At 44.4% G+C, this 17530-nt stretch overlaps 1 non-coding gene across 1 annotated transcript; it reads left to right on the top strand.

Annotated features, from left to right (window-relative positions):
* The first annotated feature begins 2627 nt into the window (after positions 1-2627).
* On the top strand, positions 2628-2700 carry TRNAE-CUC. Its single transcript has one exon. It is a non-coding gene; the product is annotated as a tRNA-Glu (tRNA).
* The last annotated feature ends 14830 nt before the right edge of the window (positions 2701-17530 follow it).

Here is a 17530-nt window from a genome sequence, read left to right as displayed (position 1 = left end):
GTTACACATGGACCAACTTTAGTCCTTGTTTGTGTCTAAAACCGGGACTAAAGGCCCATCCTTTAGTCCCGGTTCCACACCCCAACCGGGACTAAAGGGCAGCAACCCCTTTAGTCTCGGTTGGTGTCTGGAACCGGGACTAAACGTCCAAATTAAACTGGGATTGATGTCTGGCGAGGCCCGACCGACATTCTAGCCACTCGAACCGAGACTCGTGCTCCCATTAGTTCCGGTTCAAAACACGACTAAGACTAATGCTCTAATCTGCCCAGGACCAAAGCCATGTTTTCTACTAGTGACTAGTGGTCCCATACGAACCGGGATTGATGCCTGCCGAGCCCCGGCCTGCTTCCTGGCCACTCGAACCGGGATTGATGCTCACATTAGTCTCGGTTCCATGTGACCGGGACTATTGCTCTGATCTAACTAGAACCAAAGACGTGTTTTCTACTAATGAGCCTCCGAGCTCTTCCGGACCCGACAATCCTCTTTATATTTATAGATAGGGACACACTCTATAATGCATCACAGTTTTTAGTGCGGGTTCCGGTGTTGAGCTCATCTACACCTGTTTAGTAAAAAAAGTCAAAACAAATACTTAAGAATTTGAAAAATTCTAAATTATTTTTGGGTGATGGATAATTTGGTGCGTGAGGTCCGTTTTAATTTTTGTATCATTTGAACATCTGAGTAGGTCTCGACCAAAAAAAAAACAAATCCGGTCAAAACAATGTGTGTAAGTGAACTCTTTTAGACCCCGAAATTGTCTTTTTTGCTGTGAACTGCTCAGATGTTTAAACTGTACAAAATTTGAAGCGAACCTCACACATTAAATTATCTATCATCCAAAAACAAATCCGGTCAAAACAATGCGACTCAGTTTTGCCAAATCATTCCTACCTGCAATTGATGAGTGACTGTAGCCAACACTTCTTAAGATTTTACATGTTGTGATCGGAATTCGGAACATATACAGTACTCCCTCTGTTTTTGTTTACCGCACATATTAGCTTTGGTCAAAGTCAAGCCCCGTAAATTTTTTCAAGTTTATAGCAAAAAAATATAAACGTTTATCGTCAGAAATCTATATAATGCGAAAGTACATTCAATAATGTATCTAATGGTATTTATTTGTTATGATAAATGTTTATATTTTTTACAATAAACATGGTTAAACTTAATAAAGTTTGACTTTAGTTAATTTTAATATGCTAGAGTTGGAGATGTAAGTTTGCACCGTGAAGTGGTATAGGATACATCTCTGAGAGGTGAGATGTGATTTTTTTGCATCTACATCATTTGTTGAAGCAGCGTTTTTGGGCCTCGAGGATACAAAAGGTAGTTATTTTTGCATCTACATCTTCTATTGGAGATGTTCTAATGTACTTTCAAGTGATTTTACCTTCATCGGGGTTTCACAAATTTAAAAGCCTGATCTTTATACTTTTTATCTCTCCTACTTAAAAAGAATGTAAGATTCTATGGTCCGCCCATTCCTTTGTCCAACCTTAGGTACTTTCTCTCTATATGTTTTTCTTTTCATATATTTCGTAGATTTTACAGTTTAGGAAACCAATAAGTGCCTACCAACAAAACAAAATCATAAAATTTATTTAGGTAGGTAAATCACAAGCGGTTTGGTAAACATTTATTTACACAACACATTAATAGTCATTACATGTATGTATTTCAAAGTGGTCATCAAGTTGCCGTCACCCCTATCCAAATATAATAAATACACTATCTCCCATTGCACCTAATCCACTCCCTAGCCACACCCCTCAAAAAGGATGGCCATTGGGCACTGAAATAACAGAAATCAATTGATCCAATGGCAATACATAAGGGGCACAAGCTATCTGAGGGGCCTTGGCTAGTCAAGTTTTGTGACCCCGTAGGGATCATGCAATGCTTGCCACACAAAAACTCATATCTTCAAAAATGGATTTTGATATTATTTTTCACAGTTTAGCCAAACGAAAGATTATAGCACTATACATGAAACTTGTAGAGTGGTCCCTATTCTTATTGCACGCCCACAGTCAACATTTGGCTTATCAGAGACATACCATACAAAATATCTGTAAAATAAAAACCATACTGTATAATTTATATCCTCACTCCCAAATAATCTCTTCAACTGGACATCCAACATTGAGAATTCATGCAGAGGCCGGGGGCTCGTTTCCTCCTTTTCCAAAATTTTTTTTGAGAATCCAAATCACAACACTTACTGATGGCATCAGGATTAGTAACAAATAAATAAAACCCCCAATGAATTGAATCCTGAGATGAGTGTGACCCAAGTGTCATGAAAAAGTTATGATTGCCCGGATCATGAAGTCAACGCGAAAACAAAACCATCCTCACATTGCCCAGATTAAACGCATACGCCTCCTGAGACATGTGTGACTTCCTACAGAGCCTAGTGGATTTCAGTAGGACAATTAGGGTTTTTACGTTGACCCTTCTCTTGCAAGTGGAGTGGTAAATTGTTGATTCTCTTGAGTACACGAAAATGACCAGGATATTTCCTCAACAAAGTGCGACGAATTTAATCCTTCGGACAGAACAGATCATCACAGATATGCGCACTAATATAAATTGTTTGCTCAGAAAATCACATATCCGTCGTAGTCTAGGTGGTTAGGATACTCGGCTCTCACCCGAGAGACCCGGGTTCAAGTCCCGGCGACGGAATTTTTTAATCTGTTCTTTGATTTTCAAATGATTCATTCACGATCTTGCAGTTCTTTACAAAAAGTTTTCTTTATAAACAGTTTCAGTTTTGTGTTAATACATTTCTGGCTACTTGCACGCATGATGAAGAATTCTACGTATTCTTTTTCAGGGAATGATGAAGACTTCCTTTGGGAAAGTCCAGATACACAAAACTGATATCCATTCACATGCTCAACGGTTCTTCGCAGAAAGTATGGCTTTGTGTACAGTTTTCTTTATAAACAGTTTCAGTTTTTGTGCTAATGCATTTCTTACTACTTGCACGCATGATGAAGAATTCTACGTATCTTTTTTGAGGGTGGAATGATGAAGACTTCCTTTTGGACAGTCGAGATACACAAAAGACCATTCAGTCGACCTGAAACAAACCGTACATATTTCTTTGACTAACCCAACAGAACCCTGAACTTTTTGAAGAGGACCAACGGGTTGAAGAAGGTTGCTACGATAGCATGCTGTGATTCTTAATATAATTGTTTTTGGCATTGTACATGCAAAAGAATTACAATGGACTGGTGTCATGAACAAAGAACCGTGGACAACATCGGACAACCACGAGGGATTTTTTTTTTGCGAGTGAACCATGAGGGAGTTGTTGGGTATGTATTAGAATTCATGCTTCCTTTTGTATGATAATCGTAGTGATGACTATCAGTTTCACTGTGTCCTAATGAAACCCAAGTATAGTTGGAGCATGTGTCTGTTGGAGAACGTAGCATGGGAAACAAAAATTTTCCTACGCGCACGAAGACCTATCATGGTGATGTCCATCTACGAGAGGGGATTTCCGATCTACGTACCCTTGTAGATCGTACAACAGAAGCGTTAAGAAACGCGGTTGATGTAGTGGAACGTCCTCACATCCCTCGATCCGCCCCGCGAACCGTCCCACGAACCGTCCCGCGATCCGTCCCACGATCCGCTCTGATCTAGTGCCGAACGGACGGCACCTCCGCGTTCAACACACGTACAGCTCGACGATGATCTCGTCCTTCTTGATCCAGCAAGAGAGACGGAGAGGTAGATGAGTTCTCCGGCAGCGTGACGGTGCTCCGGATGTTGGTGGTGATCTAATCTCAGCAAGGCTCCGCCCGAGCTCCGCAGAAACGCGATCTAGAGGAAAAACCGTGGAGGTATGTGGTCGGGCTGTCGTGGCAATAGTTGTCTCAAATCAGCCCTAATAGCTCCATATATATAGGAGGAGGGGAGGGGAGGCTTGCCTTGAGGCTCAAGGAGCCCCAAGGTCTGCGCCACCAAGGGGAGGAGGAGTCCTCCTCCAATCCTAGTCCAACTAGGATTGGAAGGTGGAGTCCTTCTCTTCCTTCCCACCTCTTTTTTTTTTCTTTTCTCTTTGATTTTCTATCTATGGCGCATAGGGCCTTCTTGGGCTGTCCCACCAGCCCACCAAGGGCTGGTGCGCCACCCCAAGGCCTATGGGCTTCCCCAAGGTGGGCTGCCACCCCCCCCCCCCCCCCGGTGAACATCTCGAACCCATTGGTACATTCCCGGTAACTCCGAAAACCTTCCGGTAATCAAATGAGGTCATCCTATATATCAATCTTCGTTTCCGGACCATTCCGGGAACCCTCGTGACGTCCGTGATCTCATCAGGGACTCCGAACAACACTCGGTAACCAACCATATAACTCAAATACGCATAAAACAACGTCGAACCTTAAGTGTGCAGACCCTGCGGGTTCGAGAACTATGTAGACATGACCCGAGTGACTCCTCGGTCAATATCCAATAGCGGGACCTGGATGCCCATATTGGATCCTACATATTCTACGAAGATCTTCTCGTTTGAACCTCAGTGCCAAGGATTCATATAATCCCGTATGTCATTCCCTTTGTCCTTCGGTATGTTACTTGCCCGAGATTCGATCGTCAGTATCCGCATACCTATTTCAATCTCGTTTACCGGCAAGTCTCTTTACTCGTTCCGTAATACAAGATCCCGCAACTTACACTAAGTCAGAATGCTTGCAAGGCTTGTGTGTGATGTTGTATTACCGAGTGGGCCCCGAGATACCTCTCCGTCACACGGAGTGACAAATCCCAGTCTCGATCCATATTAACTCAACGAACACCTTCAGAGATACCTGTAGAGCATCTCTATAGTCACCCAGTTACGTTGCGACGTTTGATACACACAAAGCATTCCTCCGGTGTCAGTGAGTTATATGATCTCATGGTCAGAGGAACAAATACTTGACACACAGAAAACAGTAGCAACGAAATGACACGATCAACATGCTACGTCTATTAGTTTGGGTCTAGCCCATCACATGATTCTCCTAATGATGTGATCCCGTTATCAAGTGACAACACTTGCCTATGATCAGGAAAACCTTGACCATCTTTGATCAACGAGCTAGTCAACTAGAGGCTTACTAGGGACAATGTTTTGTCTATGTATCCACACATGCACTGTGTTTCCAATCAATACAATTATAGCATGGATAATAAACGATTATCATGACAAAGAAATATAATAATAACTAATTTATTATTGCCTCTAGGGCATATTTCCAATAGTCTCCCACTTGCACTAGAGTCAATAATCTAGTTCACATCACCATGTGATTCCAACGAATCCAACACCCATATTGTTATGGGGTCTAATCACGTCTTGCTCGTGAGAGAGGTTTTAGTCAACGGTTCTAAAACTTTCAGATCCGTGTGTTCTTTACAAATCTTTATGTCATCTTATAGATGCTGCTACTATGTGCTATTCGGAAATACTCCAAATATCTACTCTACTATACGAATCCGTTTCACTACTCATTGTTATTCGATTAGTGTCAAAGCTTGCATCAAACGTAACCCTTTATGACAAACTTTTTTAACCACCTCCATAATCTAGAAAAAAATCCTTAGTCCATCAGTTACTAAGGATAAATTTTGACCGCAGCTAGTGATTCAATCATGGATCACTCTCTGTACCTCTCAACAAACTTTGAGTCAAGGCACACATCAGGTGCGGTACCGAGCATGGCATACTTCAGATTCTACGGCCAAGGCATAGAAGACGACCTTCGTCTATTCTCTTTATTCTACCGGGGTCGGGTTTTGAGTCTTACTCAAATTCACACCTCACAACGCAACCAAGAACTCCTTCTTTGCTGATCTATTTTGAACTCCTTCAAAAACTTGTCAAGGCATGCATCTTGTTGAAACTTCTATTAAGCGCTTTCGATCTATCTCCATAGATCTTTGATGCTCAATGTTCAAGTAGCGCAATCCACATATTCCTTTGAAAACTCCTTTCAAACAATCTTGTATGCTTTACAGAAATTCTACATTACTTCTGATCCACAATATGTAAACCACATATACTTATCAGAAATTCTATAGTGCTCCCACTCACTTCTTTGGAAATACAAGTTTCTCATAAACCTCGTACAAACCCAAAATCTTTGATCATCTCATAAAAGTGTATATTCCAACTCTGAGATGCTTGCACCAGTTCATTGAAGGATCGCTGGAGCTTGCATACTTGCTAGTATCTTTAGGATCGACAAAACCTCCTGGTTGTATCACATACAATGTTTGCTCAAGGAAACCGTCGAGGAAACAATGTTTTGACATCCTATGTGCAATATTTTATAAATAATGTAGCAACTACTAACATAATTCTAACAGACTTTAGCATCGCTACGAGTGAGAAAGTCTCATCATAGTCAACTGTTTGATCTTGTCGGAAACATCTTTGCGACAAGTCGAGCTTTTCTTAATAGTGACTTATCACCATCATCGTCTGTCTTCCTTTTAAAGATCCATCTTTACTCAACAGTCCTATGACCATCAAGTAGTTCTTCCAAAGTCTACACTTTGTTTTCATACATGGATCCTCTCTCGGATTTCATGGCTTCCAGCCATTTGTCGGAATCCGGGCCCACCATTGCTTTCTCCATACTCGTAGGTTCACTGTTGCTCAACAACATGACCTCCAAGACAGGGTTACCGTACCACTCTGCAGTAGTACGCGACCTTGTCAACCTACGAGGCTTATAGTAACTTGATCCGATGCTCGATGATCACCATTATCAGCTTTCACTTCAATTGGTGTAGGCGCCACAGGAACAACTTCCTGCGCCCTGCTAAACACTGGTTGAAGTGATGGTTCAATAACCTCATCAAGTTCTACCACCCTCCCACTCAGTTCTTTCGAGAGAAAACCTTTCCTCGAGAAAGGATCCGTTTCTAGAAACAAACACTTTGCTTTCGGATCTGAGATAGGAGATGTACCCAACTGTTTTGGATATCCTATGAAGATGCATTTATCCGCTTTGGGTTCGAGCTTATGAGACTGAAACTTTTTCACATAAGTGTCGAAGCCCCAAACTTTCAAGAAACAACAGTTTAGATTTCTCTAAACCTCAGTCTATACTGTGTCATCTCAACGGAAATACGCGATGCCCTATTTAAAGTGAATGCGGTTGTCTCTAATGCATAACCCATAAACGATAGTGGTAATTAGATAAGAGACATCATAGCATGCACCATACCAAATAGTGCATGGCTATGACGTTCAGACACATCATCACACTATGATGTTCCAGGTGGCATGAACTGCGAAACGATTTCCACATTGTCTTAACTACGTACCAAAACTCGTAACTCAGATATTCATTTCTATGATCATATCGTAGACAGTTTATCTTCTTGTTACGACGAACTTCACTCCTGAAACAGAATTGAACCTTTCAATATTTCAGACTTGTGATTCATTAAGTAAATACTCTTGTATCTGCTCAAATCGTCATTGAAGTAAGAACATAATGATATCCACTGCGTGCCTCAGCACCCATTGGACTGCATACATCAAAATGTATCACTTCCAACAAGTTACTATCTTGTTTCATCTCAATGAAAACAAGGCCTTGCTCACGTGGTATGATTTGCATGTCACTAGTGATTCAAAATCAAGTGAGTATAAAGATCCATCAGCATGGAGCCTCTTCATGCAATTTATACCAACATGACTCAAGCGGCAGTACCACAAGTAAGTGGTACTATCATCCTTACCTCGTATCTTTTGGCACCAATATCATGAACATGTGTAACACTACGATCGAGATTCAATAAACCATTGAAGGTGATTATTCAAGCAAATAGAGTAACCATTATTCTCTTTAAATGAATAATCGTATTGCAATAAACACGATCTAATCATGTTCATGCTTAACGCAAGCACCAAATAACAATTATTTAGGTTTAACACCAATCCCGATGGTAGAGGGAGTGTGCGACGTTTGATCATATCAACCTTGGAAACACTTCCAACACGTATCGTCACCTCGCCTTTAGCTAGTCTCCGTTTATGCCGTAGCTTTCATTTCGTGTTACTAATCACTTAGCAACCGAACCGGTATCCAATACCCTCGTGCTACTAGGAGTACTAGTAAAGTACACATCAACATCATGTATATCAAATATACTTCTTTCAACTTTTGCCAGCCTTCTTATCTACCAAGTATCTAGAGTTGCTCCGCCTAAGTGACCGTTCCCCTCATAACAGAAGCACTTAGTCCCGGGCTTGGGTTTAATCTGGGGTCTCTTCATTAGTGCAACAACTGCTTTGCCGTTTCACGAAGTATCCCTTCTAGCCCTTGCCTTTATCGAAACTTAGTGGTTTTACTAACCATCAACTATTGATGCTCCTTCTTGATTTCTACTTTCGCAGTGTCAAACATCGCGAATCGCTCAAGGATCATTGTATCTATCCTTGATATGTTATAGTTCATCACGAAGCTCTCACAGCTTGGTGGCAGTGACTTTGGAGAACCATCACTATCTTATCTGGAAGATCAACTCCCACTTGATTCAAGCGATTGTCGTACTCAGATAATCTGAGCACACGCTCAATGATTGAGCTTATCTCCTCTACTTCGTGGACAAAGAATCTTGTCGGAGGTCTCATACCTCTTAACAAGGGCACAAGCATGAAATCACAATTTCATCTCTTTAGAACATCTCTTATGTTCAGTGACGTTTCAAAACGTCTTCGGCGCCTTGCTTCTAAGCCATTAAGTATTTTGTACTAAACTATCGTGTAGTCATCAGAAACGTGTATGTCGGATGTTCACAACATCTACAGACGACGCTCGAGGTGCAACACACCGAGTGGTGCATTAAGGACATAAGCCTTCTGCGCAGCAACGAGGACAATCCTCGGCTTTACAGACTCAGTCTGCAAAGTTTGCTACTATCAACTTTCAACTAAATTTTCTCTAGGAACATATAAAAACAGTAGAGCTATAGCGCAAGCTACATCGTAATTCGCAAAGACCATTAGACTATATTCATGACAATTAGTTCAATTAATCATATTACTTATGAACTCCCACTCAAAAAGTACATCTCTCTAGTCATTTGAGTGGTACATGATCCAAATCCACTATCTCAAGTCTGATCATCACGTGAGTCAAGAATAGTTTCAGTGGTAAGCATCTCTATGCTAATCATATCAACTATATGATTCATGCTCGACCTTTCGGTCTCATGTGTTCCGAGGCCATGTCTGCACATGCTAGGCTCGTCAAGCTTAACCCGAGTGTTCCGCGTGTGCAACTATTTTGCACCCGTTGTATGTGAACGTTGAGTCCATCACACCCGATCATCACGTGGTGTCTCGAAACGAAGAACTGTCGCAACGGTGCACAGTCAGGAAGAACACAATTTCGTCTTGAAATTTTAGTGAGAGATCACCTCATAATGCTACCGTCGTTCTAAGCAAGATAAGGTGCATAAAGGATTAACATCACATGCAATTCATAAGTGACATGATATGGCCATCATCATGTGCTTCTTGATCTCCATCACCAAAGCACCGACACGATCTTCTTGTCACCGGCGTCACACCATGATCTCCATCAACGTGTCGCCATCGGGGTTGTCATGCTACTCATGCTATTACTACTAAAGCTACATCCTAGCAATATAGTAAATGCATCTGCAAGCACAAACGTTAGTTTAAAGACAACCCTATGGCTCCTGCTGGTTGCCGTACCATCGACGTGTAAGTCGATATTAACTATTACAATATGATCATCTCATACATCCAATATATCACATCACATCGTTGGCCATATCACATCACAAGCATACCCTGCAAAAACAAGTTAGACGTCCTCTAATTTTGTTGTTGCATGTTTTACGTGGTGACCATGGGTATCTAGTAGGATCGCATCTTACTTACGCAAACACCACAACGGAGATATATGAATTGCTATTTAACCTCATCCGAGGACCTCCTCGGTCAAATCCGATTCAACTAAAGTTGGAGAAACCGACACTCGCCGGTCATCTTTGAACAACAGAGTTACTCGTAGCGATGAAACCAGTCTCTCGTAAGCGTACGAGTAATGTCGGTCCGAGCCGCTTCGATCCAACAATACCGCGGAATCAAGAAAAGACTAAGGAGGGCAGAAAAACGCACATCACCGCCCACAAAAACTTTTGTGTTCTACTCGAGAAGACATCTAGGCATGAACCTAGCTCTGATACCACTATTGGGGAACGTAGCATGGGAAACAAAAAATTTCCTACGCGCACGAAGACCTATCATGGTGATGTCCATCTACGAGAGGGGATTTCCGATCTACGTACCCTTGTAGATCGCACAGCAGAAGCGTTAAGAAACGCGGTTGATGTAGTGGAACGTCCTCACGTCCCTCGATCTGCCCCGCGAACCGTCCCACGAACAGTCCCGCGATCCGTCCCACGATCCGCTCCGATCTAGTGCCGAACGGACGGCACCTCCGCGTTCAGCACACGTACAGCTCGACGATGATCTCATCCTTCTTGATCCAGCAAGAGAGACGGAGAGGTAGATGAGTTCTCTGGCAGCATGACGGCGCTCCGGAGGTTGGTGGTGATCTAATCTCAGCAAGGCTCCGCCCGAGCTCCGCAGAAACGCGATCTAGAGGAAAAACCGTGGAGGTATGTGGTCGGGCTGTCGTGGAAAAAGTTGTCTCAAATCAGCCCTAATAGCTCCATATATATAGGAGGAGGGGAGGGGAGGCTTGCCTTGAGGCTCAAGGAGCCCCAAGGGCTGCGCCACCAAGGGGAGGAGGAGTCCTCCTCCAATCCTAGTCCTACTAGGATTGGAAGGTGGAGTCTTTCTCTTCCTTCCCACCTCCTTTTTTTCTTTTCTCTTTGATTTTCTATCTATGGCGCATAGGGCCTTCGTGGGCTGTCCCACCAGCCCACCAAGGGCTGGTGCGCCACCCCCAAGGCCTATGGGCTTCCCCGGGGTGGGCTGCCCCCCCGGTGAACATCCGGAACCCATTCGTCATTCCCGGTACATTCCTGGTAACTCCGAAAACCTTCAGGTAATCAAATGAGGTCATCCTATATATCAATCTTCGTTTCCGGACCATTCCGGAAACCCTCGTGATGTCCGTGATCTCATCCGGGATTCCGAACAACATTCGGTAACCAACCATATAACTCAAATACGCATAAAACAACGTCGAACCTTAAGTGTGCAGACCCTGCGGGTTCGAGAACTATGTAGACATGACCCGAGTGACTCCTCGGTCAATATCCAATAGCGGGACCTGGATGCCCACATTGGATCCTACATATTCTATGAAAATCTTATCGTTTGAACCTCAGTGCCAAGGATTCATATAATCCCGTATGTCATTCCCTTTGTCCTTCGGTATGTTACTTGCCCGAGATTCAATCGTCAGTATCCGCATACCTATTTCAATCTCGTTTACCGGCAAGTCTCTTTACTCGTTCCGTAATACAAGATCCCGCAACTTACACTAAGTCACAATGTTTGCAAGGCTTGTGTGTGATGTTGTATTACCGAGTGGGCCCCGAGATACCTCTCCATCACACGGAGTGACAAATCCGAGTCTCGATCCATACTAACTCAACGAACACCTCCGGAGATACCTGTAGAGCATCTTTATAGTCACCCAGTTACGTTGCGACGTTTGATACACACAAAGCATTCCTCCGGTGTCAGTGAGTTATATGATCTCATGGTCAGAGGAACAAATACTTGACACGCAGAAAAAAGTAGCAACAAAATGACACGATCAACATGCTACGTCTATTAGTTTGGGTCTAGCCCATCACATGATTCTCCTAATGATGTGATCTCGTTATCAAGTGACAACACTTGCCTATGGTCAGGAAACCTTGACCATCTTTGATCAACGAGCTAGTCAACTAGAGGCTTACTAGGGACAGTGTTTTGTCTCTGTATCCACACATGCACTGTGTTTCCAATCAATACAATTATAGCATGGATAATAAACGATTATCATGAACAAAGAAATATAATAATAACTAATTTATTATTGCCTCTAGGGCATATTTCCAACAGTGTCCTTTTCTATGATGGACATTGTATGGCCCGGCCAAAACATTGACAAAAAATAATACTGGGGAAAACGAGTATACTGAGCCCCGGTCAACATGGCTCAGGAAAGACTCCCTAGCGGCGGCTAGGGTTTTCTATCCTTACGGCGTCTCCCCGCCGTAAGTCCACCAGAACCGGCGATCCCGTCGTTTCCACCGTGTGCGTCCTGCCTTCCCCGCCCCCACACCCTCCCTTCCCAGCCACCCCAGCATACCCGAGTTGTTCTGTTGGTGCTGAAGGAAACCCTAGACTCTAACCATGGCGGCGGCGTCAGATTCGTTTTCTTCGACGAACTATGATTCCCAAGGGAAAGATGATGACCTTGGTGATTTCTTTGACAAGTTAGATCTCCATGAGGATGAGTTTGACGATGTTGTGGTTGAGGAGGAAGCCCCTGAGTTGCTGGAAGAGGTTCATTGGGTTGCTCTTGCTAGGGTTCAGACTTTGAAGACGTTCAGCCAAACTGCGTTCTACAAGGACACGCGGGCTGCATGGAATTGTTCCTAGACCGAATCTGTTTGTCGTCCGAGTGTATTGCCTGGGGGATTGGGACCGCATCATGCAACAGGGTCCATGGCTGTTCTTCTGGCTCCTTACGATGGATTCACTAAAGCTGAAGAGGTTCCGATAGTGTATATGCCTATCTGGTTACAGATACACAAGTTGCCGGATGGTTATTGTAGACATGCGCTCATTGTTAAATTGCTTCGCAGTGCACGAGATGTTCTTGAGACCAGAATTAATGGGAACTCCAGAGGTGACTATGTCCGAGTTAGAGTGAATCATGATATCCGGAAGCCACTGACCAAGTTCATTAGTATTGTCAAGGACAAAACCAGCAACGTTTTTGCAGTAAGATATGAGAAGCTAGCAAGGTTTTGTTGTGCATGTGGTATCATAGGGCATGAACACAAGGAGTGTGGTAATGGCGTGTTCGAGGAGAAGGATCTTAAATTTGGAGCCTACCTATATGCTGATCACCTAGTTCATCGTAGACCGGATAGTGAGGACCTGTGTGCGAACAAGGCAAATATCAACCCGTCTGCTCCCAAGTCTGTGATGAGCAAAGAAGAACAGGTGGATAAGGGGGAGAATAAAGCATCTAGCCCCATTAAAACCACCCAGCCTAGCGACATGGACCTGGATAAGTCCTCCCGTAAGCGTCTGAATGGGAATGATGGTGTTGTTATACCAGGGGCTGATGGATCGTTTACTCCAAGGGGGAAGATTTTGTTGCTTACGGATGGCCAAGGAGCTGATGCCCAGGAGGAGCCATGCAATACCGTATGTAGTAAAAGAGCAAAGGTGGGAGGTGAAATTTTAGCTTCTGACGATACTCCGGCGGGCTCCCTCGAGGAGTGCCGCCAGTCCCAATGAGTCACCTAGTCTGGAACTGCCGAGGGGTGGGGAACCGTCGGACAGTTCGTGAAGTTCGGGCTCTTGTAAAAGCCCATTCCCCAAGCTTGGTCTTTCTTGCTGAAACAAGACAACCAAGTGTTAAAGTGGAAAAGATGAAATGGAAACTGGGATTAAAAGGCTTCTGTGGGGTGGATTCGGAGGGCCGTGGAGGGGGCCTTGCACTATTCTGGGATGAATCACTACATGTGACAGTACTGGATCGTGTAAGCAGTATATTGACGTGGCTGTCGTGGATAATGGAGCTGGGAAGAGCTGGAGATCCACCTTTGTGTACGGAGAACCAAGGGTGGAGCACCGTCAACGTATGTGGGATCACTTAGTCCGGCTAAAGGGAACCTCGGCCCTCCCGTGGGTGGTTTGTGGTGACTTTAACGAAGCATTGTGGCAACACGAGCATCTCTCGAGGACTAGCAGAGGAGAAAGTCAAATGGAGGCGGTTAGAGATACCCTGATGCTATGTGAATTGGTGGACTTAGGTTTCTCAGGAGTGCCCTATACCTTTGATAATGGTCAGAATGGACAAGGCAATGCGAGAGTTCGGTTAGGCCGGGCATGTGCATGTGATGACTGGAGGGAGTTATTTCCGTATGTGAGGGTGCAACACCTCGTTTCCCCCAGGTCCGATCACTGCCCCATTTTGCTATTCCTGGATGCATCGTATGATCATCGCCCTAGGGGTCGCCGAAATATGAGATTATGTGGGAACGTGACCCAAAACTACGAGACATTATTTCCAAAGCGTGGGCTAGATCCCGACCGGGCGGTGATTTGGGTAATGTGTCAGCTTCTCTGAAAACTGTTATGGCTGACCTTCGTACGTGGATCAAGGAAAACTTCGGGCAGGTGGAGAAACAAGTTTCGACGCTTCGAAAGGAGCTTGAAAACCTACAGCTAAACAATGATGATCGAGTACTGATTCGTCAGAAGATGCAACAGCTAGATGAGATCCTCTACCAAGAAGAGATGATGTGGCTACAGCGTAGTCGGATTGTTTGGCTAAAGGAGGGCGACCGCAATACAAAATATTTCCATCGGCAAGCAGTCTGGCGAGCGAGGAGAAATAACATCCACAGATTATAGAAAGAGGATGGCTCGTGGTGCAATTCTCCCTCGGAGATGGAGCGGGTGGCTGCCTCTTATTTTAAGGAGGTATATACGAAAGACCCAACTTTAGATCCGTTGGCTGTCCTGGATGTTCTGGAGCCAAAGGTGTCGGCAGATACAAATGAACGCCTACTTTTTCCCTATTCTGACACTGAGATCTCTGATGCCTTATTCCAGATTGGACTATTAAAGGCACCTGGTCCTGATGGCTTTCCGTCTCGCTTTTACCAGAGGAATTGGGGTTGTATGAAGGAGGAAATCATTAAGGCGGTAAGACATTTTTTTGTTACTGGGCATAAGCGAGAGGGAGTGAATGATACATGCATTGTTCTGATTCAAAAAGTCCAACACCAGTCATCTTTGAAGGATTTTCGGCCAATCTCGCTTTGCAATGTCATATACAAAATTGTCTCTAAATGCATGGTTAATAGGCTACGTCCTTGCCTTTCAGAGCTGATTTCAGAAAATCAAAGTGCCTTCATCCCAGGACGATTGATCTCGGATAATTCAATAATTTCATTCGAATGTATCCATCATATCCAGTCCTCCCCTGGGAGTACAGATTTTTGTGTTTACAAGCTTGATCGAGTGGACTGGGACTATTTGGAGCTTGCACTTTTGAAATGGGGTTTTGCGCCAAGGTGGGTTGCTCTGATTATGGAATGTGTGAGGTGTTGGAAATATGCCCTAGAGGCAATAATAATTAGTTATTATTATATTTCTTTGTTCACGATAATCGTTTATTATCCATGCAATAATTGTATTGATTGGAAACACAATACTTGTGTGGATACATAGACAAAACACTGTCCCTAGTAAGCCTCTAGTTGACTAGCTCGTTGATCAAAGATGGTCAAGGTTTCCTGGCCATAGGCAAGTGTTGTCACTTGATAACGGGATCACATCATTAGGAGAATCATGTGATGGACTAGACCCAAACTAATAGACGTAGCATGTTGATCGTGTCATTTTGTTGCTACTGTTTTCTGCATGTCAAGTATTTGTTCCTATGACCATGAGATCATATAACTCACTGGCACCGGAGGAATGCTTTCTGTGTATCAAATGTTGCAACGTAACTGAATGACTATAAAGATGCTCTACAGGTATATGCGAAGGTGTTCGTTGAGTTAGTATGGATCGAGACTGGGATTTGTCACTCCGTGTGACGGAGAGGTATCTCGGGGCCCACTCGGTAATACAACATCACACACAAGCCTTGCAAGCAATGTGACTTAGTGTAAGTTGCGGGATCTTATACTACGGAACGAGTAAAGAGACTTGCCGGTAAACGAGATTGAAATAGGTATGCGGATACTGACGATCGAATCTCGGGCAAGTAACATACCGAAGGACAAAGGGAATGACATACGGGATTATATGAATCCTTGGCACTGAGGTTCAAACGATAAGATCTTCGTAGAATATGTGGGATCCAATATGGGCATCCAGGTCCCGCTATTGGATATTTACGGAGGAGTCTCTCGGGTCATGTCTACATAGTTCTCGAACCCGCAGGGTCTGCACACTTAAGGTTCGACGTTGTTTTATGCGAATTTGAGTTATATGGTTGCTTACTGAATGTTGTTCGGAGTCCCGGATGAGATCACGGACGTCACGAGGGTTTCCGGAATGGTCCGGAAACGAAGATTGATATATAGGATGACCTCATTTGATTACCGGAAGGTTTTCAGAGTTACCGGGAATGTACCGGGAATGACGAATGGGTTCCGGGTGTTCGCCGGGGGGGGGGGGCAACCCACCCCGGGGAAGCCCATAGGCCTTGGGGGTGGCGCACCAGCCCTTGGTGGGCTGGTGGGACAGCCCAAGAAGGCCCTATGCGCCATAGGAAGAAAATCAAAGAGAAAAAAAGAGGAGGAGGGAAAGGAGAGAAGGACTCCACCTTCCAAACCTAGTTGGATTCGGTTTGGAAGGGGAGGACTTCCCCCCTTGGCTCGGCCGACCCCCTTGGGGCTCCTTGAGCCTCAAGGCAAGGTTCCCCCTCCCTCCTATATATAGTGGGGTTTTAGGGCTGATTTGAGACAACTTTGCCACGGCAGCCCTACCACATACCTCCACGGTTTTACCTCTAGATCGCGTTTCTGCGGAGCTCGGGCGGAGCCCTGCCGAGATTAGATCACCACCAACCTACGGAGCGTCGTCACGCTGCCGCAGAACTCATCTACCTCTCCGTCTCTCTTGCTGGATCAAGAAGGCCGAGATCATCATCGAGCTGTACGTGTGCTGAACGCGGAGGTGCCGTCCGTTCGGCACTAGATCGTGGGACGGATCGCGGGACGGTTCGCGGGGCAGATCGAGGGACGTGAGGACGTTCCACTACATCAACCGCGTTCACTAACGCTTCTGCTGTGCGATCTACAAGGGTACGTAGATCGGAAATCCCCTCTCATAGATGGACATCACCATGATAGGTCTTCGTGCGCGTAGGAAATTTTTTGTTTCCCATGCTACATTCCCCAACATGAGGTCTGTGAGATATTCAGTTAAATTTAATGGCAGATTATTGCAGCAATTTTCACCGACCCATGGCATACGACAAGGTGATCCTTTATCGCGTTTCGTGTTCCTCTTTGTGGCGGATTCCCTGTCATCTCTCTTACATGTGGCTGTCCAACAACGCGGATTAGAAGCTATCAAAATTTGTAGGCGTGCACCTGCTATTTCTCATCTACTATTTGTTGATGATTCCTTGCTATTCTTTCGTGCTTCTGCTGAGTCGGCGACGATTGTGAAGGATGTGTTGAACACTTATGCGTCAGCGACGGGTCAACTTATAAACCCCTCTAAGTGTTCCATCCTGTTTGCTGAGAGTTGTTCTACTTAGGTTGCGGAAGATGTCAAACAGATTCTGGGTGTCAC

Source organism: Hordeum vulgare, chromosome 2H (assembly GCF_904849725.1).
Source record: "Hordeum vulgare subsp. vulgare chromosome 2H, MorexV3_pseudomolecules_assembly, whole genome shotgun sequence".
NCBI lineage: Eukaryota > Viridiplantae > Streptophyta > Magnoliopsida > Poales > Poaceae > Hordeum > Hordeum vulgare.
Note: the sequence above shows the minus strand (reverse complement) of the source record. Positions and strands in the feature narration are given on the sequence as shown.